This window comes from Triturus cristatus, chromosome 2_2 (assembly GCF_964204655.1).
Source record: "Triturus cristatus chromosome 2_2, aTriCri1.1, whole genome shotgun sequence".
Classification (NCBI taxonomy): domain Eukaryota; kingdom Metazoa; phylum Chordata; class Amphibia; order Caudata; family Salamandridae; genus Triturus; species Triturus cristatus.
The window spans coordinates 71,739,153-71,766,664 of NC_140582.1; the positions used below are offsets into that span (position 1 = coordinate 71,739,153).

Consider the following 27,512-nt stretch of genomic DNA (forward strand, 5'->3'; position numbering starts at 1 on the left):
AACTTCTGCTAGTATACCAGGGAGCAGACAGGACAGTGTGAACCAGAGGATTGGTTCTGATACTCCGTCCATCACCACCACCTTTTGTACCGCTTTGTTCGCCTTAAGGTGGCAGGGTATGCTCAGACGTTGAGTCCCTTGCTCACTTTGCCACTGGATTCAAGCAAGCCTGGCTGAAGACAGCTGAAATGCCAGAAACCGGTCCTAGGAAGCTTGTTTCCGGTCCAGGGAAGGCATGGCTTGGCAGTTCAGGCTGGACTGTTCCCATGAGGCACAGGGTCAGACTGATTTGCATATGGCCATGTCTGAACTGGGGTGGCAGAGTGGGCTAAAGAACGGTGATGATCAAACCCAGATCTGTTGACTGGGTGTGAGTGTTTGATTGGTTCTGATACTCCGTCCAGCACCACCCCCTTTTGTACCGCAAAATTCCCTTAGGCCACAAGCATTGCTCATGTTGATGCCACTGCGCGAGTACTGGGACTTGGAAAATGCACTATTGATCACAAAAAAACAATGGCTGCATAAAATACACTCAATTTAATAACCTCAATCATTCATATCTATCTTCACACAGGCTGGCACAAATGTATGGTACATCTATTGACATATACCCCCGTTGCCAGAATCCAGAGGCTACATTCCCCGACATGGTCTGGTCATGCCACTAAATAGCGACACACTGGGCAGACATATCCACGATATTATCAGGGGCAACGGAAAAGGCGCTCACGGCCCAGGGAATACACTTTATATTAGGCATGACAAAACGTTATGCTTGTCACCCCTTGTATCACTATATGGCTCACCGACCACCGCGGGCACAGGTGGCGGAACACGAGACACGCCAATGTACCATGGCACACACACCCTCCGCTGCAACTCCTATGGACTGGCATACATATTTAGCGTATGTGGAAACAAAATTAAACATGAGAAACAGTACCCCCCAACAGGGCTCGACAACGCAACAATCCCCCCATGAACCCCGATGTCAATCCAGTGACATTAGGAATAACCTGCACTGATATATGTAACACAGCACTCACGTCAAACCTGCCTCATATTCTCGACCCTAGACAAATGAACCCAAGAGGATGCAACAGAAATGCGCCCAACAACAGCAGACATACAATATTATATAGGACAGCTTTTAATGCATGTTTATCGTAAATGTTACCATATTATGCTTGCAATTGTATGTCCCGAAAATGCCATCAACGTTGTATCACTGGTACACTCGTCGATATAATGATACCTATAAACCTTCTGTATCCAAACACTTTGGGGCAGATTTATGACGACTGGCGCATCCCTGCATATCAGCAGGGATGCGCCAGTTATTATGCGCCACAGCTGCGCCACCATGGATGCGCCGCATTTATAATGCGGCGCACCATGGGGCAAAAACGGCACAGATGCGTGACGCATCTGTGCCGAAAAGTGGCGCATTGCTGGAGTTGCGTCGCAAGCGCGACGCAGCTCCAGCAATGATCTGGGGGGCCCTATCTGTACAATGCTGCGTCAATCCTTACGCCTGCTTCAAGCAGGCGCAGGGTTTTGACGCAGCATGGGCTCAAAAGTGACTGAGTGAAATCTTGTAGATTTCACTCAGCCACTTTTAGGAGGCGTTCCTGCGCCGGAACGCCCCCACCTGCCCTGGAACGCCTACATGTGGCGCAGGGCATTACAACGTGACGCATCTGGGAGATGCGTCACGTTTGTAAATGCCCCGCACCATGGCGCAGGATTTGCGCCGCTGCTGCGCCACAAAAGTGACGCAACGACGGCGCAAAAGTGCCGCAAGTGCAACATAAATCTGCCCCTTAGTTTAAAAAAAACACCAGTAGTGAAACTCTTAAAAAAAAAAAAAAAAAAGCTTAATTAGCAAGATTTTCTCTTTGGCATATCACCTCGTTTTTCCTGTTATTAAACATTACTAATGTTGCTAAATTCTCATATCAAAATAAGCATGTAATCCACAGGAAAAAAGAGTCTGAGCAACCTTTAAAAAGAAAATCATTACATCGACCATAAACTCACCAGTGCTGTAACTACCCTTCGTAACAAACAACTAATTCGCTTAAGGTGGCCTGCTTGCTGCTTTTAAAGCCACAAAAAAAAAATCCTTACGTGCAGGTCATGGCGGTAATGCATGCACAGCCAATACTTAGAATAGAAGAGTTAAAAAAAAATCAAAGTGTCCGCCTTTTACAAAGCTTACTCGGATTCATTATGCAAATTAGGCAAGTCTTTACATAGTTGGCGGCTTTACACTTTTTTTTTTTTGTTGCTTTGCAAGTTTCATCCATTAGTAGCTCTTCTCTAATGTGTGTTTGTGCCTTTAGCTAACAGGGCACCCAGCAGTTGTTAACAGGTATCCTCGCCGTTTCTGTGTAGTATTAATTCGACGCCCATATTATTCCCTTCTTAAACGACGCAGGCAGCAGCAGGGGGGCCAGGCAAACAAAACCTGAACTTTGCCCAACTGTTTACTTTGCTCACCGGTTCCCTAACTTCGCTCTTGTGTAGGAGAGGCTGGTGACCGTGCGTTTCCGCCAAGGGGGCGGTCTAAGTGGAAGTCAAACTGGAAATGGGAACATTTTGCGTCACATGCATGGGGTGGGGAGGGGCTATCAGTTTTTTCGCCAGGCAAAAGTAAAGAATGTGCTCTACGTACACTGAAGTTACAGCATCCTCGTAAGTTGTCTGCCTTGTCACCTTGAAAGCCTCGGAAGAACAGGGTAATGAAAGAAAGAGAGACGAGCATTGAGCTGCCGCCTTTAGAGCTGGGGATCCAGATTCGATCCTCGGCGTCGGCTCAAAATCCTGTGATTCTGTGCACATCACGCAATCTCCCTGCGTTTACCGTGCAATAGGTCTCGCACAGGGGCGTAACACAGGCCCCCGCAGCCCCGCGGTGCGGGGGCCCCCACGCTCCGGGGGCCCCCCTCACTCTCAGTGGAGGAAGACGGCTCTTCAGCAAATAAAATGGTGCTCCTGCGCGCACGGCTTCCCCAAGTCCCCGTAAATTAAACTGCGCGCACGCCACGGTGAGCCTCCGAGTCTTCCCTCTTTCTGTCTGGCTCCTCAGTTAGTGAAAACCGAGACTTCAAGAAACGGGTATTACCCTCTCTTTCCTCCTTTCGTTTATTTGCTCCCCTGTGAAATGGATCCAAAAAAGAAAAACATTTTTGCTGGAAACGTTGTCTTTTTCTTACACAAGTGCAGACTCGGGGTGGAGAGAAATAAAGTATTCCAAATGTGAAAAATAACTAATTAAAGCAAGACAGAGTGGTTGCAAGGTGGCCAGGTTGATTTATTTACACCTAAACACATTAGCGCCACTTTACAGTGTTTGCCAGTGAAGTGATACTTTTGTTTTCTCCTCTCTCTTTGAACAACATTGTTTTCCCTGTGTGGGAAAGTGCACCTTGCCTGGAGGTACTGAAATACCTGCTTGATGGGTGAATTGGAAAACAAAATGTGTACAGCGACTGTGTGTTTACGAATGTGGTCTTTTTAAACCATACTGCCTATATTTTGAAAGGATATAAGTAATGGGCACTGAAACGGGTCCCTTCCGGGCCCTGTAGTCATGGCCTTACCTTTTCAAGCAAAAGCACTCACTAATTTCAGAGAAAAAATGAGTGTAAAAGGAAAAAGGTAACCATGTTGTTCCTGCTTACATTTCACATGCTTTACTTACTCTTGCAGTCCCTATGAGTGTTTGCTTTTTCTAGGATGTTGTTAATTTTTTTTAGGCAGCATATTGCTCTTGTCTAGTGCGTAATTAGAATTGAGTCATTTCATTTTTTCATTTAAATCTTTATTTCGACGCATTAGCATCATAAAAGATACAATAAAAAAACATTTGTTTCTCTTACAATTTAACATTTTCTAGCTCAAAAAAGAGTAACAGGGTCAATTAAGCTAACCAGAATGACAGCCTGCAATAAACTACGCAACAGAGTGAGAAGGATTAGAACCTTTATGGAGAGGGCAGGAGGCGGGGCATGTGGTGAGTGTGGGCACAGGGAGGTTGTGTTGAAAGGTTACGGTGAGAAGGAAAGAGTGCCACCCAGCGGCGGATGGAGAGACAGGGTGAGAAGAAACTGATGACAGCCCCCGCCTCAGGGGTGCACTCCCTCGGTACAGCTGCAGGGGCAGTGCGGTGGCGCGCATCCCTCGGAATGCTTCATCTAGTGTTATGGGCTACTGGCAGTCCACGCGGGGCACACACCCATGCACTGCGCCTGGCCGCTCTGCTGAGACTGTTGACGTGACCCAACCCAGGAAGGCAAGAGATTTTGCAGTGTTGAGGGGCAGAGAGGGACCTCCCTGCCCATGGACAGGGAGATATGGGACTCTCTGGATCCTTCGCCTGGCACCTGCTGAACACACGAAACCAAGGGGAAGCCAGTGTGTCATGCGGCCTAGATCAAAGAAAGATGTGGCTCCCTGGCCGTTATTTAGCCTGTGAAATAGAGCAGTAATCAGTCCCTGCCACTGCACCTGCACCTGCTGCACCACTGGAAGCTACGTCCCTGGGGGGGTGGGCACTATACAGGATGTAACACAAACAATCCAAGAAAGCACAGAAGATGCATAAGGCGCACCAATATTAGTCATATTGTTACTAAAAATATAAAATCCACACACAGGACGCTGTAGTAAACATGCTTTCCAACTGTGAGAGCCATGAACACAAACAACATGGAAAGATAAAAGAGGGCATTAAGAACAGGCTAGAGAGAAAAACGATGACTTGGGAACAAAGCACGAGGCACCCAATGCTACCGTTCCCTGAGAACGAACCTTTCTAATAACTTATTTTTAATAAATTATTTTATAATATAATAACCAATCACATGGTCTACAATTCCGTTTAACCGTAATAGCCTGAAGTAGCTTTGTTACATTGATGACAATAGTACACAAATTATATTTCAGTAGGTAAATGTGCTCAGGGGACTAATGCATGTCGGGGACATTAATATGAATATTTACAAAGCACTGTCATTTACAGACCGCCAGCAGTGCAACAAATGAATCACAGCACCCAGGCTTTAGCTTTAAACATCTGAAACTAAGCGCAGGTGCCACGATTGCTTCAAAAGTAAAGAAATAGAAAACGTTCATTTTTTTCTATTACTTTTTATTGCAATCTCGGCACCCTTGCTTTAGCTTAAGATGCTTAATGTTAATGCTCGGGTGCCGCCATTGTAAACACTTTTTTTATAAACAGAAAAAAGGCATGTGTTCGCTTCAGCAATCGTAATTAACAAATAAAAGAAAGGTGCGGCCTTTGAGGCGTGCCGTGCTGGGTAAATTTTAAAGCAACATTGCGGGAGACAGAAGAAAGGGGTTTAAAAAAATGTGCTCTGAGGTTATAATTAAAAGGTACCGAGTACCAACACATGTAACAGGGTGTCTCCTCGTGGGAGGTTACAAGAGAAAAGGCAGTACTAGGGAGGGAATACTAATCCTATTGACCATTGAAAAGCCACCATTTACAGAGGACAGTGACTGAAGCCAATCAATCAGGGATTTTTGGAGTGTGCTACTCACACATGAGGGTCTCAAGGCGTCGGGGGGGGGGGAGGGGTTCGAGCAGCTCTGTAGTCATCTGACGGGCCATGTCTTGAGATCCTTTCTGAATAGGTGCAGTGTCGGGCTTCGTCTGATGCAGAGAGGGGGGGTTCTTTCCAGGTCTCGGCCGCGATATAGGAGAAGGATCTTTCACCCACTCTGGCCCTGTGGATGTAGAGGACCGTGGCTAGGGCTAGGTCGGCAGAGCGTAGATCTCTCTTGGGGGCGTGGAAGGAGATTCTTTCATTGAGGTATTGGGGTTTGGTGTTATGGAGGGCTTTGTAGGCGTGTGTGAGCAGTTTGAAGGTTACTCTTTTGTTGACGGGGAGCCAGTCGAGGTAACGAAGGTGTTGGGTGATGTGGTCGTGCCGTGGGATGTCGAGGACGAGTCTGGCTGTGGCGTTCTGGACATTCTGGAGTTTGCAGAGGAGTGTTTTGTTGATTCCGGTGTAGAATGTGTTTCCGCAGGGATGTTGTAAGGATTTTGGGGGCCTGGGCCAAATGTATTTTGAGGGGCCCCTGTTCAAACAGCTTTGAGTTTATGATCCAGTTTCACCTCTTTCATGCCCTCTTTGGTCAAATTCTAAATGTGTTGACATCTGATATTCAGGGATAGTGATGTATGTTTTTAGTATTGCAACACAGCAGCGGCTCACTAATATTACAGCAAATAATCAGTCACACCCTCCCATTTCTCATCTGTGAGGTCTTGTATTCCTCTAAAAAACTTGGTATATGGATGCTGCATGAAACAAACATTTTATCTGCAAAATGTCTGTAATAGACTCTCACGCATTAAAAATAAATTATAGAAAAACTCTATTTACAACAATAATTTAAAAAATCATTCAAGGTCATCAGGGTAAGACTCTGCGGAACAGAACTAGCTGTAGCAGGAGCCCCCCTAAAAGGCAGAGGCTCAGGGCAAGAGCCCACTTTGCCCATGCCTTAAACGTCTCTGTGGTCAAGTCTGCTGGTGATGAGTGGGTGACGGTCTTCCTGGAGTCGGGGGGATTCATTTGAAGGTCTTGTGGAGTATGCAGAGGTTGTTGAAGCATGTGGAGGACACTTCGTTAATCTGGCGGTTCAAGGTGAGTGAAGAGTCGAGTATGATGCCAAGGTTGCAGCGTGGTCGGTAGGGGTGGATGGATTTCTGAGGGCGGGGGGCCACCAGGTGTTGTCCCATGCAGCGGGTTTGGATCCGAGGATGAGGGCTTCTGTTTTCTCTGAGTTGAGCTTCAGGCATCTGCTGCTCATCCAGGATGGACAGAAAATGGGCAGAGTTACAAGTCCATACCTGGAGACAGCATGTCTCGAAGAGACAGCGCAAGCACTGCCTAGGCGAAACCTAAGGAATGTGTCCTTGTGTAACGTAACTGGTGCTCATGTAAAGCTCCCCAATACCTTTAGGTCATGTTTGCGCTAAATAAATCTGTAAAAGAAAAAAAACTGTTGTATGGGTACAGTAGCATGCTGGGGGCATGCGTATAGGTATTTTTATCAACGTTTTAAGACTTTTTTCGTTATAATCTGCATCTGGTGTTTTAAGTTATGTTACTAGTGAGCCTTGCTACATTGGGCATGGAGGGACTAGCTGAGCTGTTTTTTCCTCAGCAGAGTTTATTGCTGGCACCACCCCGTACCTCCAATGGCCTTCATTTCGCATTGTTGCTAAATTAGGAAAGTGCACCAATCTAGTCTTTCAGTTCTCCATTTTGCAAACTTCGCCCCTGTTCAGGAAACCTGAATAGTTTCATTTATGGCAAGTAATTCAGAATGCAATTATTTGTAATACCCTACCTAAAGGCACATTTTCACTTGATGTATTCATAGCTACAAATTGAGAATGCAGAGGGAGTAGGCTCTCGATTACTTTAATGCATATTTTACAAAAAAATTTAAAAATCTTGAGGTGACAAATGTGCAACAATGTATTACAAAGAGAATTGTCACTGTGAGACCCTGTTTTATCAATTGACTAAGTTTTTTCCTGTCAGTTTGGGCCTGTTGCCATTTCCTGCTTCTGTATGGCTGTTTTAGGCTAGATTTATTCTGAATGGCAGAGTATGGAAAGGTTACACCTGCTTTTTAGATCTCATGCATTCTAGGTGGCTCTACTATGGAGAACTTTAGTTTACCAGAAGATGCACAGGAAGACTCAAAAATGGGGTAAATGCTTCCCTTAAAGATGTGGACATCCCAAGAGTTTTCTGAATGTTTAGTAGACACAAAGTACTTGTGTTGCTGATGTCTCAACTCTGCTCTTTCTAAACTCTCTTTGAACACTGCTCAAAGAATATTTATATTCAGTTTGCATATGGAACTTCTGTAGAATATGTGGAATAAACTATAATTGAATTGGACATGAATACGTTTTATTTGTTTCAATTAATAAAAATTGTTAAAAAATCGTGCACTTTATTTTATTTTATTTTTTTGTCCTCATTTACCGCCGATCTCCCTTTGAATGCACATTTAAGCAGTCCATGCCCTCACTCAGCAGGCTGAGAGGCGTAGGTGGCTAGAGCTTGAAATCGCCTACCTACCGGCACTAAGACTTGCTGATATGCACACCAAAGCATCTACTGAGATAACTCTACATTACGAGCTTCTAGAACTCGATGGCCTTATCTTAGGACCTCCACCCCATGCTAGGGAGGGGGATTCCCGACCTGGCCCTTAGAGTATTCAGGCAGCATTAATCATAAAAAAATAAAAAATCGTGCACATTGTAACCTTTCAAAACCATTAATATTTCTTATTTAAAACATCAACATATCATTTCATTAGGTTAATTTACAAGCACTGCAATTAAAAGAGAAAATTATATATATTAAACCTTTAAGATTGAATATATATAACCGCAATATTGGCTTTCCGACTTTTATCTAGTCTAGGGCTGGGACTTTACTTAGGAGTCCTTGCAGTTGTCGTGTAAATTTTGCTAACCATGCCAGTTCCAATAGGGTTTCCAAATGAAAATGACGTTCCGTTGCTTCTGAGCAAGTGTGGGTGCCATATTTTAAAAATAGTGGTTTAAATAAAGTGCAACATGCATGCATCAGGTTTGGACAGATACAGATTAGGTGAGCCAAGGTTTTGTCATAACAATTGCAGTTTGCAAAAGGAGACCTTCTCAAGAGCTTTCCAACGGGCATTTGTATCTTTTGTTGGCAGAACCATAAGTCTGACTGACAGAATTTGTTTTCAGATTGGTTTGTTCATTGCAGAGTTTAAATATGGCCAGCTTTGTTTGTCTTTGTAAACTCTAGCTAGGACCTAAATATTGCTTCCAGATTTTTCTATAAGCCCCAGGCCTTCTTGCCGCGATAAAAGCCTTACTTGTTTCTTTAATATAGATTTTAAAATACTCGGTTGATGGATAAAATTGCACCAGTTTTACATATTAAGATTTAGTTTAATGCAGGCAGTGGATAAAAAGTCTGCCATGGGGTTTTTGCCTTTTATAAAAAGTTCCTTCAAAATTGCTTTCATCGAGTTTGGGGGTGCCCCACAGGTTCCTCGATAGTAACGGATCATGGATGCCCAGTGTTCATAAGCTTGTTTGCTAAGGCCGAACTCCAACTGTACAAATGCATTCCGTGCGAAGGTTTGAATTTGGAACATCAGTTTAAATGCTCGACAGTGGGCAGACTCCATGGTATTGACTAGTGCCCAAGGGAAGACTAATTGGCTCTAGGAGATCGAGAGGAGTAGCTTGGATTTTATGACCTTTCGCATTGGCTCCGTGGATGGACTGTACAACTTGGAGTTGAGTTTACACAAGGCCTAAGTCACCGCCTTGGCTTTTGCTTCTACAGATGTAATGTGTACGGTGGTCTTGCCGTTACTCATGAGCCAAACCCTCAGGTAATTGTATTTGGATGTAGTGGATATTTTCAGAGTGCCCATTCTCCATTGTTGTTTAAGTTTGTATGCATATTTCCCAAAGACCACTACTTTTGTTTTCTTAGCGTTAGCTATTTGATCGTTGGCGTTGTTATATATGCTTAGTGCGTCTAATGATTTTGGAGCCCCGTCTTTGTGTGATCCATTAATACCATGTCATCTGTGTATTGCATGAAAAACAATCTGGTTTGCCGAATTTTTGGCGCTTAAAGGTTAGCTTTTGAGATAGACTTTCCCAGGTCTGCGGAGTATAAATGAAAAAGCAGAGGCACCAGAACACAACCTTGTTTCAGCCCTTGGTCCATAAACACTTTCATTGTCACTGCATTCTTGTTTAGTTTAACATATACTCAGTTGTTAGTGCAGAGAGCAGTGATGGCTTTCAGCAGCTCACTTGAGATCCTCCAGTTTTGCAGTTTTGGCCGAAGTAAGTTCCTGTTGACGCTGTCAAACGCAGCGGAATAGTTCACGAAGCAAGCAAAAAGAGGACGCTGCTTTTCCTGGGTAGCCTATTCAATCAAGTGGGCCAGGGCTAGAATATTGTCTAGTGTTGACGCACCAGCCAGGAAGCCCAATTGGAACTTCTGCAGTATGCCTTCTTCGTTAACCAAATGTTGTAAATCTTGTAGGAGAAGGCTTGCATATGCCGTTGCCTTAATGTCCAGAAGGGCTATCATCCTATAGTTGGAGGGATCGGCAGTGTCCCCGTTTTTGTGAATAGGGTGTAGTAGAGAGCCTTTTCAATCTTTGGGAATTATTGGATTTGTCATGCAAAACTGACATAGCGGGGTAAGTATAGTTTCCCGGAACTTGCAATCCTCTTTGAATAGTTGTCCCACTAGGCCGCTGAGGCCCGGGGTTCATTGCTTGTAGTATTCTTTAATATTGTTAGCACACAATTGTCTACAGCATAAGTTTTGCTTGCTTCTTCACTAACTATTTGCCTTGCCATAATATTTGTTCTGATGACATTCTGCTGACTAGTGCTCAATAGAAGTGGTTGATTGTCTCGAAGGGTATGAGTAATTGACCAACAGTAGAGTGTTTTCACATATTTGATCCATGCGTGGCTTGAAACTCTGTTTCGTTGGTCGTGGCCATGCTCTGCCAGTACATTGGTATGTTGCCAAAATCTTTCGGAGAGATCAGTGCTCATACAAACATAATCCATAGTTGATTTGTGATTATGCGGGGGGTGATCTATTCTGGCGTAAGTGGCGTCTTGTACGTCTGGTAATGAATTTGGACAGTGGTTGTTTAAAAACGAGTTAAGCTGCTCTCCCGCTCGATCCCTGGGTCTTTTCCTGTTGTAAGGTTATGAGTGTTAAAGTCGCTGGCCATTATTATCCTGCAGTTTGGTTGATTGCTGAGAAGTTCTTCTAGTGTTTCGACCAGTTCCCTCTTCTTATTGTGTCAAGGGTGTTCCTTACAGTTGAAGTGCACATTCAGCAATAAAATCACTATTGGGGACCTATTCATTTTCAGTCTTTGCAGATGGACGGCCTGGACCATGTCCATGCTCGTGCTGGACTTTGCTGACTGCATTATTATGTCAAGGCTTATGTATATAGATAGGTCCCCAGATGGCCTTCCGAACAAGTTGTACTTTTTTGCTGGAAGGTGAAACTCTTCAAATCCAGGGATTGACAATGGTGACAGTAACCAGGTTTCCTGGAGGTACAATATGTACCCTGTCTGGAAAAATTCAAAGGCAGCCCTGTTATTTAACATTGATTTGAACCTGTACACATTCAAGGATATTACTTTTAAGGTTTTGTCCATTCTGCCAGCTGGCCTATTTAGTCGTTTTATGCTAGGAGTAGAGTGATTGCCATCCTGGCGTGTTCTTCGCCACCCCATCCTGATTGTTCGTGTGCTGTTTGTTTTTTTTTTGACCTTACAATAATTCTACACCCTGTTACAGGATTTGAGGGTGTGAAATGTATTTTCAAATTGGGAAGTATTTTAAGGAGCACTTCTGCAGTTATGTTCCTTGGGATAGATTTTCTCTGCTCCTGTGTAGTTTTTTAACTGTGTTGTCCCCATAGCATATGTGAATATTTTTCCTTTTCAAGTTCATGTACGTTGATTCCTCAGTTGCAAATTGGGCCTTTTCTGCAACAACCATTTGAGCAAGGGTGCTGGTTTTCCATGTGACTAGTGTTGATTGTCTTGTAAACTTGTTGCTCAAGGCCTTAAATTGTACTGAAATTAGTTCATCTGTCTTAAGGTGATTTAGTTCTGGTATATGCTATCTGCAGGATATTTGCCCTATTTAATATATCCGTGTTTCCACAGGAGATGTATTTAGGCGTGAGAACAGTGATATTATTCTCTGATTTTCTTCGTACAAGGTCCTCCTTTAGGAGACAGCATGCATTTCCAGGGGTTGATTGTTACTTTTGTTTATACTGGTATGCGCAATTGGTGATCTGTTCATCCTTAGCCCAAAACCATTTGTTTGGGGTTAAGATGTTCTTGCACTGTCCATATTGGATAGTGACTCTGTTTGTTCCTGCTGATTTATATGCAGTGCTGTGTCATCGCTCCCCCTGTTGTCTGTTTGCTTGGGTTGATTGTTCTCCTGTAGGGCTAGCTTCCACGCTTTTTCTTCAGGGTTGCTCCCACTGCGAGATGTTGTTAGTGACTGTGTTACTGGTGAAATTGGCCAGTTATTGTCTGAAATGGCGTCAGGCCTCTCCCTCTGGAAGATTGCATAGAATTTCTGAGCCCTAGATATTTTTGGTTGTCAGTTTACATTTAGGCCAGAGTTACTGTCTGGGGCCTCACTTCGCAGCAATAGTTCCTTTGCGCAGTGCCGTTGTTTGGTGCTTCTTACTTGCTTCTTCAGGCTTTTCTTTGCTTGTCTGAATGGCGATTTGCAAGGTTCGGTTGTAGCTTCAAGGAGATTAATTGGGCCATTTCTTTTGGTTACAACTTTGCCCGTTGTCCTCAAGTCCTGTTTTATTTGGTTTTGGTTTCTCGCTGTTGCCTACTGTGACAAGTTGCGAGGGGGGGTCTACTCCTGCTGTATTGTCACTTTCATGAGTTTTGACTTGGTTTGGAATCCTGTCATCTGTACATTGGTCCTGGTAGTTGTGATTTTGAGTTCTCACTGTTGCCAGCTGTGATGGGGTGGGGGGAATATCTGATCCTGATGTGTTGTCTCTTTCATTGTTTTTAGTATGGATAGCTGCCCTATCTTCTAGACATTTGCCACAATGGTCTGTGTTCAGTACCTGACTTTGTTTCAATCCTGTTACCAATGGTGAGAAAACCTTGGGCAAAGAACTGAACTTCTTGACGATTTGGAGGCATTAGCATTTCTCAGTGTGCTGTATTTTTATCGTCCAATTTACCATCTAACTTATCCATTGTGGGTGCTATATTTGTTATGGCTAATGTTATCACATGGATCGTGTCCATTTGAATTTCCAGTTTTTGCGTCTGTCCTGATAGGGCGTTAATTGCTGCAGTAAACATTGTATTATTGAGGATAAAAGAGAGTTTTGTTGGAGGTTACCTGATTGGGTTATGTACTTAGTCTCGCCAGATAGGTGGAAAAGGTTGCAGGTCCCCCTCTGGAATGTTGCCTCCCAGACCCAAGTGAGGAGAGCTTTGGGTGATTTTATAAGACTGCGCTGCAGGAGGAGTCTGTAATACAAACGAGTCACTACAAAAGTGACTGTCTCTATCCTGGGAAAGTTCCTTGCTTCTCCCTGCTGTGTTTTACATGTCCCCTAGTGGGGAAACCAGCGCAGACAAGATTTCTATAACCTCAGGGTGTTTGTAGCCTATCTCGGCCTCCAAAGGTGCTGGGTTTGGTGGCTGTTTGGGACCTCTTTCTTGGTAGCTGGAGAATTCTCTTTGGCCGACTTCTCCCTGTGATAGGAGTTTTGTACCTGAGTCCATTTATTTTCTGGTTGATTTTCCTGTTTACCCAGGGGAGGACCAAGCGGGGTTGCATGGCTACACAGCTTCCCTTTTGTTTAAGCTTTCTGTGTAGCGTATGTTGGCTTAAAATACCTATGAATTGTAATGGCATTGAAAGTTGGGAGTGAAGCGGGGGTTGACTCGTGCTGGACTTGAGTAACTTGAGGTGAGCTTTTTATGGAACAGGTTTTATTGGAGAATAATTTTTTCCCTGATCTCGCTTTTGTCATTTTCTGCCCCTGTTGTAGACTAACTAGTTTGTAGTTATTGAGATTTTTTAAGACGCTTCCTATCGTCCAACTTGAAAGGAAGCCTAATGGTCAATTTCTAATTGGGTGCCATGGGCTTACTTTTTTTCCCTGTAGTTGCTACTCTCCAACTTTTTTATTTTCCCGGATTTTCCGGAGTGTAATTAATGACATTTGAGTATTGGGGATTTGTTTGACTAGTACGTATTGGACTCCTGCTGGGTCATTCAGCTGGTGATTTGAGTCCTTACAGGGTTGTTCCATGGGTGATTGGGTCCGTAGGTCCTGTTGGTCCAAGGTACTGGGGTGTGTAGGTTTACCAATGCCCTAAGGGCAGGGGCTGGCAGTCGGCGATGGGGATCTCCCCAACCCCAAACCACATCCTGTCCTAGCTGCCTCCTCTGGTGGATGGGGCGGCCGGCTTGAGCTCCTTGCGGCAGGCCCCCTTTCCTGGCTGTTAGTGTGTTTGGGAAGTGTTGACAGAGTGTTTGGCAGGGTTTGTGTCCAGAAAGGTTGGTGCGCAAACTCTTCTTAACGCTTGTGCTTTCCTGTCTGGGCTCTCGTGTCTGGGAGCGCAGGGGTCATGGGAGCGGGGCTGGAGCGGTGCTATGATATGCTGGTGGTAGGGAGTGGGGGCCACGGCCGAGGTAAGCCACACCGGCCTAAGGCTGGACACTTCTGTCTCGGCAGGGTGTTCCACAGACCTAGCCCTCCTGCTGTTTACCTTAGTGCTTCCTGTGCCTGCCTCCTGCTGTCCCAAACTCGCTTCGAATTTGCCACAGGGGCTGTCGGTGAGGCGGTTTCGCGAGATGATGTGGCAGTGGTGGGGCGGTGTTGAGCGGATGTTGAGCAGGTGTTGGGCAGTTTGATCCTTGTCCAGCCCCCTACTCACCGCCCGTTGCTTGCTCGCAGCTCGCTCGAGGGACTCGTGGATGTGTGACGTCACACGCCGCTGCAAGCTCTGTCAGGCTATAATTGAATTAATAACACAAGTACTTGATTGGCATGTGAGAAGTGTGCCCGAGAGACAAAGTGTTAATTAAAAAGCAACCACGGGCGGCTCCTCCGCTAAAGCGGAGGAGCGTTGCCCCACTCAGCAAAAGGAAAAATAAAATGACAATAACGGATTGTTATTATACTATTTTTTCCTATTGCCTGCAGTCAGCGGCCTGTGTGCAGTGTGGGGCGGGGATGGCCAGAGCAGGGAAGGAGTGGTTTGTACTCCAAAAGTGCACATTGACTGTTGTCAGGAACCCTCTCTCTTGTTCCAGTGTTGTGTCAAAAAGAACCGTCCATCATGGTGAAAAAATGCCTTCAGCTAAATACCCCCTTTGGAGAAGAATTAGCCCCAGTTGGAAGGCTTCCTTATGTTCCATTTCATATGGATTGAAGGTATCTGCCAATAATCGTCATGACCCGCTCATAGTTGTTTCCTGTTTGAGTGCTCGGTCTAGTTGTTTGTGCTGGAGCAGAGTTTTCTGTTGAAAATTTATTGAGTTTTAAGCTCCAGTTTTGTCTATATGTTATGATTAAAATTACTGATTTATAATTACTAATTATTAGTTTTGTTAAAAGTCTTGATTAACCAACATTACTAATGAGAGAAATTACACGTGGGAAGGCATATATGTTGCTTAAATAATACGTGAACTAAGTTGGTGTGCAATTTAATTAAATAGGTGTTGCTAAAGTGATATTTGTTTTGTGTTTACGCTTTTAAAATAATGTGCTATAATGCTTTCTTGTGTTGCAGATGGCTAGGTAATTACATACACATAAGGGTATTAGTGGGGATTAACACTGTATAATCATTATGATGTGGTAACGTTGTTTTGTGTTTCTTTTAATTAAGATGGTCCGTTTTGGCCTAAACAAAGATGGCTGCTATTTACAGCCTGCGCTCGAGTGATTGAGATGTGACGAGAGGCCTTGCTGAACATGGTTGAAAGTCACCTGACCACAGCCTCTGTCTGATTTAAAAGTTTCCGTGAGGACAGCAGCTCTGGGCATGCTTCCAATTGTCCTTGGAGAAGAATAAAGCCACAATGAACAAAGATAAACCTGCGGTGGCTCTGCTATGGTACCAAGGAAGAGCATTCATGAATGTATCGCTTGCAAACTCGAGTTTCCTTTTTCCGTGTTTTTATTTTTGTGATTTTTCCTGAGCGGAGGTTTTCTGAATGTTGCCAGGCGACATCCTTTCCTGCTCGCTCTGCTCAGCGGCTCAACGGACATTCAGAGTTTATTTGTTACTTTTATTTCGCTAGTTTTGTTATAAATAATGTTAGACTAGAGAGGGTCTAAGGCCACTTCTTCCTGAACCTATGCTCGTGAGGATCGATGCTGATCGAGAGGACGGCGACTCGGGAGACTTTACTGAGAGACCTGTCCTGACCCATTTAGCTAGAATAGGTAACTATGAGAATAATGATCTTGCTATTGATTGACTTTCATTTGAATTAATTTAGATAAACAACCATTTGTTTGAATTCCAGTGTCGGGTGGTTATTCCTTTGTCATTTATTGAGTTTCAATTGTTTTCCCTATGTTTAAAAATCATGACTCAGGACAATTTCTTTATGGTCGCATTGACCTCGCTTTAGATGCAGATTGGTTTAGGTTTCTCTCATATATTCAGTGTGGATAGAGTAATAGAATGAATGTTAGTGTAATGGGCCCTAGCGTATGAAGAGTGTATGTGCGTGCGACTGTGGATTTACTCTGTCCGTGGAAGTAGGGAGAATTTATATGCTCCGATCTGCAGCAGTTTCCTGGTAGCAGTATGATGGTTTTAGATTATTGTCTTGATCTGATAGATTGCTTGTACATAGGCTTTTGATTTATTGATTTATTGATTGATGTTGGTATATGTACTAATACTATATGTTGAAGTCGTCGTGTTGAGTTTTATGTAGTGTGTTCGGCTTCTGGAACTTGGGCAGAGGGAAGTGAGTGCTGCTCTCGGGAAAGACGGGATTGTTGGCCCTGTACGTATGCGGGGAAAAACGTGTGGCAATTGAAGTTGCGCGTCACATTGTCTGGGTTCGGAATCAGTGACATCGTCGTGTGTTACTATTAGGGACATATTTTCAGTATAAAAGGAGTGTGTATGGTAGCGAAGGTTATCTGTGAAACTCTGGTCTTAAGTCTCAGGGATCCGTAAGGTTCGCCGTTAAAGCTTATCGCGGGAGAAGTAATAGGTATTCTCTGAGCTTGTTTGAAGGACTGGGCAGAGGTAAGCGCTGCTTGGTTAACGTATGTTATAATTCTGTAGTGGGACAGATTGTTCGCTGTTCTCGGGAAAGGCAGGATTCTGTGTGGTTGTGCTACATTTTTCTGGTGTGAAAGTGTGTGAATGTATGAGCATTTAGTTGATTGTAAGACTCTTTGGAGCAGTCCTAGAGGAAACAGTTAATGGATGTTAGAAGGGCAGAGTAGAGGGATGTGCTACTGTGTCAACGAAATAAATAATTCCGTAGTGGAGCAGAGGTAAGCGCTGTTCTAGAGAGAAGCGGAATTCTTGTGAGAAAGAATTTCTTTACTATTCTGTGGTTAGCGAAGCAGACAATGGAGATGTTTATATGTTGTAACTAATAGATTTTGTGAAATCTGAGACGAAGTCTACTGAGAAGGCTTTTGTAAAGGAGGGGTAGACGAGTGATAGGAGACAGGAGCAGAAGCGTCTGCAGCGGCTACTGACGTCAGGGAGTCATACAAACCGTGCTCTGATTGGGTAGTGGATCAGAACAGTGCTCGCGCTGGGATTGGTGCGTTGGTGTGAGCCGCGCAGGGATTGGAAGGAGTACAGGGTGACGTAGACGCTCCAGGATTGGTGCGTTGGTGTGAGTCGCGCTGTTATTGGACAGAAGATCGTACAGTTGCGGAAGGGACTAGAGAATATTGGTAAACGTTAAAATGTATTACCAACCGGAGGAAAAGAAGAAGAAATCCTTGTTCGGTAAAATTAAAAGATGGTTTGACAAGGATAAAAACATAATAACTAGAGAAGGTGAATTGCTACCTCCGACGAAAACTCCTGCATCCTTCATGGTTGCGAAATATGGGTATCATACCTGTATATGGTTAGATAACTGGGCTAAGTACACTAAGGAGGATGGTGTTTTAGCGTTCCCGGAACATGGTTCATTTAATCTGGCCGTGTTGAGAAATTTACGGGAAAAAATGATTTGTCTAGAGCCTAGACCAAGGCCGACACAGTTCGAGGCGTTGGTGGAATGGGAAGATGAGGTGCATGAGCGAGAAAAGCAGAGGAGTGGAGGCAACTATAGGTATATGTTCGGGAGGAAATATGATCGTGAAACTCATCATGATCGAATGAGGAGATGGCGAGATGCTAGTATGGCAGAGGGATTATATCCTATGAGGACAGTTGAGGAAGCGGAAGGGAGGAAGGGTACAGAAAAGGTGCCTGATGCAGAAGTGAGAAGGTATGGGGCTAATGATTACGAGGATGAGGTCTTGGATGACATGATTTACAAAAGACCACCTCCATATAGACCAGAACCAGAAGAGAGCACGCCAGTTGCTACTCCGATAAGAGATACTTTGCAGATTGTTAAAACTGAGGTTGTGACACCTGATCTGAAAAGTGGTAGCTCTTTCATGGAAAGGGAGAGAGAGAGAGAGCGAGAGAGAGAGAATCGAGTCGGTGACGAGAAAACAAGATAATTAGCCAGAACCACATCTGAGCTGACTGAGAAAATTAGAGAGCTGACGAAAAATCTAGAAGCTGTTACAGTTGCCTGTAACCATAGGTCCGGTTGTGCCTATTTTTGATAAGCAAAGAATGGGTGAAAATGGTTTGACAGTTCCTTATGTAGGAAATGGTTTGGTTGGTTCTTGCACTTTGGAGGAATCAAGAATGAGGACGGGTGAAAATAATTTGAGGCAGTCGAGACATGACACATGTAGTGGAGGATTAGATGTGCAGTCTAATTCAGGATTGAATACTGGTTGTTTGGGAGGAACGATTTTGGAACCACAGAGGATGACAGATCAAGTGGGTGCAGTGAAAAAGTCTACAGAAATAACAGCTGAGGATTTGAATGATTGGTTGAAAGTTCTTCAAAAGAAGGATAAAGATTCACAGGCAATTGATGTAGCCAGGTTGCGCATAGAATTGGAGGAGCTTATTGCAGGAACAATTCCTACAGATATACTGAAAAACCATCATGATGGAGAGTTGTTATTCATGTGCAAGAGTATCACCTGGAGGGCTAAAAGTACACATGACAGGTTAAGAGCAATAGCGAGTGAACAAGGAGTTGACATGGATAAGGTGAAAGCTTTGCAGAAGCCTTACAGGGTGGATTTCACCGACAAGGACATTGAGAATCTAAATGGTACTGGCAGAACAGGGCAGATTAAGGAAATGATTGCCTTATTGCGAAAATGGGGTGATGTGGAAAAGTGGAAGGATAGATGGTATAAGAAAAGGGAAGATTCAGTGGATAGGACTTACTCAGCTTTTCCCATGAGAGAAAAAGAAAAAACAGTGGATGCTTATCCTATGAGAGAGATTCCTGGAGGAGGATATGTACATGTCCCATGGACTAGACAGGATATTTTGTCATTTACGAATGATTTCCCTCGGCTGAGAGAAAAGCCTGTCGAGTGGTATAGGCAGGTAGACAGGTTTGTGAAATTGTCAAAAGTGCTGTGGATTAACCTGAATAGTCTGTTTGATATAATTGTTCCAGCAGACTTGTGGGCAGAGTGTAAAATAGTTATAGATTGGCCTGCTAAGGAGTATCCAAGAGATCCGAAAACAGGAGCACCAGACCCAGAGGTGATGAAGAAATATGATCAGGTTATTGTGTTCCTGAAAAATAAAGTACCCCCGAAAGAGACAGATTGGGTTAAGGTAGATCGAACACATCAGGAAGCGAAAGAATCAGTTCATGCTTTTTATGAAAGGCTGATACTGGCTTTTAAACAGTTCAGTGGAGATGAACACCTGGGTGATAAGGATTTGAGTCATTTTGTATACAGGTTTGTATATGGCCTGAGACCTGAAATTAGCGAAAGAATACGTGAGCACACAGTTGATTGGCAGAGTAAAAAGATTGATGAAATCTTGAGACATGCAAAGTACTTCAGTGATGAGATTGAAGCAAAACAGAGAAAGCTGAAAGAAAAAGCAATGTGGGCACAGGTGAAGGTTGCTGAAAGACAAGAAGCACAGTTGGTGGAACAGGCAAATAATCCAGGAAATAGACCAAGATATGCAGGAAAAGGAAAGAGGAATCTAGAGGAGGCAAAGAAAAAGTTCCCTTGTCACAACTGTGGACAATTGGGGCATTGGAGATCCGAGTGTACCAATCCACCATTAGTGAGTAATGAAAATAAACCCTTGAATCAACAGGTGCAGAACGAGGGGTGTAATCATCAGCAACAACAGCAGAAGGTTGTCAGACAGCAGAGTCAAGAGCCAAAACCGCCCTTGCCACAGAATAGAGGGTCCCAAAAGTATAACCAGGACTCGGGATTCTACAATGATGAGCAGGTAAACAAACCGAGACGTTCTAACCTGGTACAGCAGTACTGGTTAAAGAATGAGGGGAGTGAGTCTGAAGGGGACTATTGACGGTGCCGAAGAGAGGAAGAAGAGTGCATACTTGGTGCAACTCTAGAAATAGACCAGGCGGGACCATTTGTAGATGGGAAAATAAATGGGGAGAGTGTTACTTTTTTGGTAGACACAGGAGCGACGAGATCAACTGTCAGGTCAGCAGATATTAGAAATCTTCCTCTCTCGGACGAAGCAATCCAAGTGGTTGGTGTAGCCAATACACAGATTAAGACTCGTCTTACCGAACCAGTAAGGGTAAGAATAGGGAAATTTTCAGACATGCACAGGTTTGTAGTCTGTGACACTAGTCCAGTGAACTTGTTAGGTAGGGACCTATTGTGTAAGATGAACTGCACACTTTTTTGTACTCCGGATGGAATAGCTTTTGAGACACCAGATGAGGATGTTTTGTACAGGATGACTCTAGATAATAGAGAGAGTGAGATTGTTGGTACATATGCAGTGTTTAACCCAGATGATTTGCCTCAGGAGTTGAGACACACAGTAAAAACAGCGGTTTGTGATTTTACTGGAGAAGATGTGGGATTGATGAATAATGTAGATCCAGTGAAGATTTCAGTGAAAGAGGGGATTGTTTATCCTAATATCCCACAGTACAGATTGACACCAGAAATAATTGAGGGAATAACTCCTATAATCGACAAGATGATTCAACAGGGTGTTTTGAGAGAGTTACTGAGTAGCCCGTGTAATTCACCGATAATGGGGCTAAAGAAACCTAATGGAAAGTTCAGGATTGTACAAGATTTGAGAAAAGTTATCAAAATTGTGGTGGCATGTTGTCCCATTGTGCCAAATCCTTCAGTGATTTTGTATCAGATTCCTCATGATGCTGAGTGGTACACGGTGATTGATTTGTGTCATGCTTTCTTTTCAATTCCATTGCATCATGACAGCCAGACGATTTTTGCATTTCGGTTTGGACAACGTATTTTAGCATGGTGTTGTATCCCACAGGGGTATACAGAGAGTCCTTCGATATTCAATCAGTTATTGAAGAAATCATTGGAGAGTTTGATCATGCCTGAAAGCTCAGTACTAGTGCAGTACATCGATGACTTACTTGTGGCATCGAAGACACGTGAAGCTTGTGAAGTAGATACCATAGCTTTACTGAATCATCTGGCAGATGGCGGGTTAAAGGTATCTCCAGCCAAATTGCAATTTTGCAAGAAAGAGGTGCATTATCTTGGACACAATATTGAAAAAGGTCTGAGAAAGGTGACTGATGACAGGATCAAAATTATCAGAGGAATGAGAGCCCCGATGACCCAGAGAGAAGTGAGGATGTTTCTGGGGATGGTGGTTTATTGTCATCAGTGGATAAGTAATTTCTCCCTGATAGCAAAGCCACTGATTAAATTGACTAAAAGTGAGGTGAGAGACCCATTGGAACTGGATGGAGAACAAATGGCAGCATTTGAAGAGTTGAAGAGCAGAATGTGTGAAGCCCCTGCTTTGGGAATGCCAGACTATGAGAAAGAGTTTGAGTTGTACTGCAGTGAGAGAAATGGATGTGCACTTTCAGTGTTAATTCAGAAGCATGGACAACTGAGAAGGCCAATTGCGTACTTCTCATCGACACTTGACCCTGTAGCTGTGGGTTTGCCAGGTTGTCTGAAAGCAGTAGCTGCTACATGCAGAAGTTTGGAACAGAGTGAGGGTGTAATAATGGGATATCCTGTAAGGGTATTCGTACCTCATGATGTGGCAATTCTTTTGACAAGAAGCAGGACTCAGTACATGTCGCATAGTCGGTTGACTAAATATGAGAAAATCATTCTGGGAGCATCAAATGTGACTCTTGAGAGATGTGTGAATGTGAATCCAGCGACACTTCTACCAGATGCTGAGAATGTGAATGTGGGAGATGATGTTGATCATGATTGTTTGGATGTGCTTGATTACTGCACAAAACCTAGACCAGACATAAGAAATTTGCCACTGCCTGAGAGTGATCATGTGCTGTTTGTGGATGGATCATGTCTAAGGACTGATGATGGTGTGCTGAGTGCAGCATATGCAGTGTGCAAGGTTTCAGAAGTTATGGAAGCTTCGCCTTTGAAAGGAGTAAGATCTGCTCAAGTGGCTGAATTGGTGGCATTGACGAAAGCTTGTAAGATTGGGAAAAATCTGAGAGTGACTGTGATGACTGATAGTCAGTATGGATTTGGAGTGGTTCATGATTTTGGCCAGTTATGGCTACAGAGAGGTTTCTTGACATCGAGTGGGACTCCAATAAAGAATGCTGAAGTGATTGGAAAGTTGCTTGAGGCGATACAGCTGCCTAAAGAGTTAGCAGTTGTGAAGTGTGCTGCTCATGGACAAGGAGATGATTTTGTTACTCTTGGTAATCGTTTTGCCAATGACATAGCACAGTATTGTGCAAAGAACAATCATTCGATTAACAGGGCACGAGAAAGGGAGATGTCTTTTTGTTCTGTGATGTTTACTAATGTCTTAGAAACGTGGGATGAAGTGAAACAGTTGCTGGATGAGGCAGGAGATGAGGAAATGAGAGATTGGATTAAGGCAGGTTGTGCCCCAAGAGAAGCAGATCATGTTTGGATCTATAGAGATGGTAGACCAGTCATGCCTAATTCCATGCTATCGACAATGGCAAGAATGTATCATGGCCAGGGACATCTGGGGAGGGACGCAATGATTAGGTCCTTTAAACAAACCTGGTACAATGCAAAGTTCAGGTTGATTGCAGAGAGCATCTGTCAGAGATGTTTGATTTGTCAGCAGTTCAATACTGGGAAAAAGACAGTGGTGAGTCTAGGAACAATAGGCAGAGAAGGAGGTCCTTTTACCAGAATGCAAATAGATTTCATTGAAATGCCCCAAGTGAACAGATTGAGGTATGTTCTAGTGGTAGTCTCTTTGTTCTCGAGATGGGTGGAGGCCTATCCGACTAGGAGAAATGATGGAATAACAGTGGCAAAGTTACTGTTAAGAGAGTTGATTCCTAGGTATGGGTTCCCAGTGACAATTGAGTCTGACAGAGGTGGACACTTCTACAATGAGCTCATGGGTTTAATTTGTGAAGCATTGAGCATACAGCAGAAGCTACATTGTGCATACAGACCAGAGGCTTCTGGTGTTGTTGAGCAGATAAATGGCACAATCAAAAACCGAATTGGTAAGATGTGTTTAGCCACTGGAATGAAATGGCCTGATGTCTTGCCTCTAGTGCTAATGACTATTAGGTCTACTCCAGATAGAACCACAGGTTTGAGTCCACACGAAATATTAATGGGACGTGCAATGAGACATGCATTTGTGCCTGTCAACAAGTTGATGACAATAACTGATGACATGATTTTGGATTACTGTAAAGGCCTGGCTGACGCAGTTCATTCTGTGTTTCACCAGGTTGGAGAAGACGCTACTACACTTGAGAAGAAGCAAGCTCATGATCTGAGTCCAGGGGACTGGGTGAGGATTAAAGTACACAGAAGAAGAAATTGCTTGGTTCCGAGGTGGGGAAGGCCAAGACAAGTTATTCTGACTACGACAACTGCAGTAAAGTGTGCCGGTGTGAAAAACTGGGTGCATGCGAGTCATACTCTGAGAGTTCCAAATCCAAAGGATGGGACTGGTAAAGAGTATTTTGAAGAGTCAGATTCCAGTGATGATGCATAAACTGAACCAGTGAGAAGAAGAAAGAATCCTGAAAGGGGTGAAGGAGAAAGAGAGTCAGGTGATTCTTTTTTCTTTCCAAGAGAGGCTTCAAGGGAAACATTGGGAGTCTCAGAGGAGAGATCGGATTCTGTAAGAGTGCCTGAAGTTCCAACAAGCAGTAGAGAAGAAAGAAGAGAAAAGAGCAATTCCACAGAAACTACACCTGAATCAGATGAGGAGGTTGAAAATCCACTTGAGATTACACCTGAAGAAGCAGGGTCAGTAGAGGATAGAGAGGGACAGATTGCGGAAGACCCCCGAGGAGGTGTAGGGAACATACCTGATAAGCTAGGTGAAGGGACAAGTAGACAGCAAGAAGATTGCGTGTCGGAGACCCGAGGAGGGATAGAATTAGGGAAATCTCAATCAGTGGTGGAAAAGACTGTGGAGCGAAAGAAAATTGTTGAAGAACAAGAGGCAAATGAAACAGAATCAGATGAGAGTGAGAATGAGAAATCAGAGGGTCGAGTTCTGAGAAAGAGAACTTGGATCGGAGAAAGAAATAATAAAGAAGTGAGACCAAAGAGGAGTGTAAGAGGAGATCTTTGGCCTAACAGGATAAAGAGACTGAGATATAGACTGACACGAGCAAATTCATCAAGAGCTGAACAGGTGAACGAGGTGTCGAGTCAGAATAAAGCAAAGGGTGCAAAACAAAAGGTCTCAAAAGAACCACAGGAGATCAAGAGAATCAGAAAACCTAACCAGAAGTATAGGTCACCGGAATGGACGTACGTGGCACTGTCTGAAGGTGAAGAGGCAGAGAGTCAAGGAAATCCAGAGGGGACCGTACGAGAAGTGGTTGAGGAGAAAACTGTTGGAATCCTAAAAGTTATCTTGACTGACATTGGAGAAGAGTCAGATGCTCAAGATGTTGTTGAAGATCTGATACAATTTGATGTTGCTGAAGAAGAAGTGAAAAGTGATGAAAATCCAAATTGAGTGAACAAAAGGAGTCACTTGGAGAAGAGTGAAAAGAAGAAAATCTGAGATTAGCTGTTTGAAATAATCTAGAGTTCTAAATTTCAGTAGTGGAGTAGAAGAGGCTAAGTCAAAAGACACTGCCAAAGTAGTAAAATGGCTAACACAGAGAATAATCAAAGTAGATGTGCCTTCTTGAAAAGATGGTGTAGAATGTGCTGCTGCTGTACTGGATTATTAATGCTGTTATGGGGTGTATTAGCTTTACTAGTTACTTTTAGAGTTACAATAGACACTTTTGGAATACATACTGAAAATGTGACTAACATAGAGGAGAATTCACAGAAAATAGTTCCAACTAGAATTAGTAACATTTACATACATAAAGATAGGTCAATTAATGATTTTTCTAGCAATGTTTTTTCAAAGTTGTTGTACGAATACGTAAAGACAATGGAAGTTAGGGATTGCTACGTTTGTATGCAATTACCTGCATCCGTTTCAGAAGGTGTTACTTATCACCATTTACCAGCTACGTATGGGATTTCATGTAGTGTGTTAAGTAGTGTTTTTTATTTGTTAGGGAAAATAGATTATGAGATGTCTAACAAAGATAATATTTTTGGGCAATTGCCTATGAATAGAAAGCTGAATCCAGCTAAAGAAGCTAACATTTTTGGTGAGATTTTTATTGAGAAAGAAGAATTAACATTAGATTACATTTTTAGAAACAATTTAACTTGCAGTTTGAAAGAAGAAGAGAAGGCTTTCCTAGACATGGTAGAGGAAAGGAGAATGAGCATGCATGAAAAGGCAGGGAAATATAAAGTGAGTGAGACAATATGGGATATTGAGATGGGAAAGGAATTGAGGAATGGAGCTAGTCCAACTTTGGCTTTAGATGCACCACAGAAGGGTAAACTATGCATTACCAGAAAGAAATCCCAATACGATAGGTATTTTGTTGGGACTAGTGAGAGTCATGATACATACTTCATTGCAACAGGATGGGGTTTTAAAGGTGGAGAAGATCCAGTTTTCCCAGGAGTGTATTATGTTTGTGGGAACAAGGCTTATTACAAGTTGCCTGACCATTGGTATGGCACGTGTTATGTGGGCCTGGTCTTTCCAAAGATTTTCCATATAGATAGGATAGAAGATATAGAACACATTAATTTACTAACTCGTTTTCAGAGAGAAACTTGGTCAGAAATAGTAGGTGATATTTTTGGAGCTTTAATTCCAGCAGTGGGAATTTCTTTAAATGCATATGGAATTCGGAAACTGTCAACAGTGGTGGATCGCTTATCGACAAGTACCGCTGGAGGGTTTCTTTTGGTAAATACGGAGATGATTGCCGTACGTGCCATGTCTATGCAAAATCGACTTGCCCTTGATATTCTATTGGCCAAGGAGGGTGGATTTGTGGAATGCTGAAAGTTCAACATTGTTGCACTTACATTCCTGATGAAAGCAAAGATCTAAAGGTCTATATCAAAAATATTACTGGTTTACATGAAGAATTAGTACCACTGGAAGCTGAAAGTATTTGGACTAAAATAGCTAATAAGATAGTTGCTGTTAGGAGTTTTATTGCTAAAATAGGTAGTACCATTATTGGTAAAATATTATTTCCATTGACATGTGTAATTGTTGCTTTATTGATATTAAGATTGGGGTGTTTGTGTTGTAAAAACAGGGGAGGGAAAAAGAGAATAATTAGAGGAAATACTGAAAAGAAGCAAAAGAGGTCAAGGAGAGACCAACAAGAAATAGAATTAGAAGAATTGAGGGAGAGTGTTTATTTGGAGTCAAAGAGGGATGATGAGAGAGAGTCTGGTGTTTAATGTTGTGTCATAAAAGACATTTTCAATTTCTCCTAAAATTGGGACTACATTTTTTTTTGGGGTTGGTTTTTGTGGTGATAATATATCACCAAAGGGGGGATTGCTGGAGCAGAGTTTTCTGTTGAAAATTTATTGAGTTTTAAGCTCCAGTTTTGTCTATATGTTATGATTAAAATGACTGATTTATAATGACTAATTATTAGTTTTGTTAAAAGTCTTGATTAACCAACATTACTAATGAGAGAAATTACACGTGGGAATGCATATATGTTGCTTAAATAATAAGTGAACTAAGTTGGTGTGCAATTTAATTAAATAGGTGTTGCTAAAGTGCTATTTGTTTTGTGTTTACGCTTTTAAAATAACGTGCTATAATGCTTTCCTGTGTTGCAGATGGCTAGGTAATTACATACACATAAGGGTATTAGTGGGGATTAACACTGTATAATCATTATGATGTGGTAACGTTGTTTTGTGTTTCTTTTAATTAAGATGGTCCGTTTTGGCCTAAACAAAGATGGCTGCTATTTACAGCCTGCGCTCGAGTGATTGAGATGTGACGAGAGGCCTTGCTGAACATGGTTGAAAGTCACCTGACCACAGCCTCTGTCTGATTTAAAAGTTTCCGTGAGGACAGCAGCTCTGGGCATGCTTCCAATTGTCCTTGGAGAAGAATAAAGCCACAATGAACAAAGATAAACCTGCGGTGGCTCTGCTATGGTACCAAGGAAGAGCATTCATGAATGTATCGCTTGCAAACTC

At 43.1% G+C, this 27,512-nt stretch overlaps 1 long non-coding RNA gene across 1 annotated transcript in view; it reads left to right on the plus strand.

Moving 5' to 3' along the window:
* The first annotated feature begins 2,642 nt into the window (after window positions 1-2,642).
* The window catches only part of LOC146861871 (uncharacterized), a 99,176-nt gene continuing 74,306 nt past the window's right edge, over window positions 2,643-27,512 (plus strand). The window contains exon 1 of the long non-coding RNA XR_014978344.1: window positions 2,643-2,700. This is a non-coding gene — a long non-coding RNA (uncharacterized LOC146861871). The remainder of the gene's footprint in view (window positions 2,701-27,512) is intronic.